A 2,324-nucleotide genomic window follows, 5' to 3' on the forward strand; every position below is an offset into this window, starting at 1 on the left:
ACGGCCTTAGGATATATATAAATTTTTTTTTTTTTTTGGTAGAATGATATATATAAATCAAAACCATAAGAAGAAGATAAAATCAGACTAGATAGCTCGTCGTTTTGATACGCGTATCCAACTGATTCACCAACATGGAACGCACTTCATATTTTCTCAAGAATTCTGTAATTCTCATCTGGAGAAACAGCTACCAGGCAGGTTCAATTTGATGGCAAAGGCATGGGTTAGTGTTCGTGGATTGCATGTTGTACCACGCGGCATTCGTTGTAAAAATTTAAAACCAACGCAATTCCCACGTTCATTTGCGTATCTGTTAATCATACAAGGAATCAATGGATACTACGATAGAAAAGAATTAAAAAATTGAAAGATACTCCATGCGCATATATAAACTGGAGAACTCGAGACTCATTTCTTTCGTATACCGAGACGAAGCAGGAATCCAAGACGATGTCGATATGTACAGGAGGTACATGTTTATGGAAAGCCTACGGGAAGATAGATGAAGCGGAACAAGAGAGACTGGAAGCTCGTCGGAGATCCAGAAATAGAATTGTCATCATAAGCTTGTCATCCATCCTACTCGTAGCTATCATCGTTGGGGCAGTGGTTGGAACTGCTTCGTCTCGTGCTGGTGTCCACGCCGAAAACTCTGGCAGCAGTGGAGCTGGTCAATCGATATCGGGTGCCATCAGGGCGGCATGTAAAGTAACCTTGTACCCAGATTCATGTTACTCCAGCCTCATTGCCATCGTCAACTCCAGTCACTTGGACAGTCGAAATCTGGCCAAGTTATCCGTTCAGGTCGCCATGATCGAATTATCCAAAGTGTCGGACAAAGTGTCCCAGCTCCCATCCCAAGGCAAACTTGACAAGGTTTCCGCAGCTGCGCTTCATGACTGCGTCTATCTCGTGGATCTGGCCTTCAGTCACCTCAATGACACATTGTACAGCTCTAACTGGGGTCAGCTCACGATGCTTGAAGCGGCAGACGATATGAGGACATGGCTCAGTGCAGCTGGTACCTCCCAGCAGACCTGCCTTGACGGCTTGGAGAATTCGTCGCCGGAGCTGCAGGCCACTATGGCACACTATACCCAAAACTCCACCGAGTTCGTCAGCAACAGCCTCGCCCTCGTTACCGCAATATCTAACGTCGCCAGCTCCATCAATCTGCGAAGACGTCGTTTGATGAGTAGCGATGAGCTCCCGGCAATACTGCCGCTGTGGCTCACTTCCAAAGACCGGAAGCTACTCCAAAGTAATAGCAGCACGGCAGCTAATGCTAACGTGGTGCTAGTTGTGGCCAAAGATGGCTCGGGTAACTACACCACGATTAGCGCTGCACTTGAGGCGGTGCCGGTTCAGAGCAGCAAGAGGGTTATCATACATGTAAAGAAAGGTGTCTACACAGAGAAAGTCGTTGTTGACAAGAACAAATGGAACGTCATGATTATGGGTGATGGCATGAGCGTCACCATCGTCTCCGGTAGCCTCAACGTTGTCGATGGCACTCCCACATTCTCTAGTGCTACCATCGGTAAGTTACTGTATAAATATTTTTCAATCCCAGAGATAAAAAGGTGCTAAAAGAAAACAAAACCTTAATCTAATCTACCTAGTATGCATGGATCTTGCTTGCAGCCGTGTTCGGTAAAGGATTCATAGCAAGAGACATAGGATTCCGCAATACAGCCGGTGCAATCAAGCAACAAGCAGTTGCCCTATTGTCATCAGCAGACGAGTCTGTATTCTACAGGTGCCGCGTAGACGCATTCCAAGACACTCTCTATGCTCATTCCCTTCGCCAGTTCTATCGTGAATGCGAAATTTATGGGACTGTAGACTTTATCTTCGGAAATGCAGCAGTGGTGTTCCAGAACTGCAATATATGGGCGAGAGTACCATTATCAGGCCAACAGAACACCATTACAGCCCAAGGCAAGATTGATCCAAATCAAAACACTGGAATTTCCATACACAACTGCACACTATCCGCAGCAGGAAACTTGGCATCCGTTAACAGCTATCTTGGAAGGCCTTGGAAGAATTACTCAACCACCGTATTCATGGGTTCAAGAATGGGAAGCTTCATTAATCCTGCTGGATGGCTGTCATGGATGGGGAATTCACCTCCCAATACTATCTTCTACGGTGAGTTTAACAACTCTGGCCGCGGATCCGTAACAAAGAATAGGGTTAAGTGGAGGGGATTGAGATTCCTCACGGTTCGTCAAGCGAGAAAATTCACTGTTGGATCACTTATTCAAGGGAACAGTTGGCTCCCGCAGGTCGGTGTGACGTACCAATCTGGTTTGTGA

The 2,324-nt window shown here is 46.3% G+C and overlaps 1 pseudogene; it reads left to right on the forward strand.

The window, feature by feature from the left end:
- Positions 1 to 453: 453 nt before the first annotated feature.
- LOC149012029 (putative pectinesterase/pectinesterase inhibitor 24 pseudogene) lies at positions 454 to 2,324 on the forward strand (annotated as a pseudogene).

The sequence above is a fragment of the Hakea prostrata genome, chromosome 7 (genome assembly GCF_041222555.1).
Source record: "Hakea prostrata isolate BN-2017 chromosome 7, UWA_Hpros_2, whole genome shotgun sequence".
NCBI lineage: Eukaryota > Viridiplantae > Streptophyta > Magnoliopsida > Proteales > Proteaceae > Hakea > Hakea prostrata.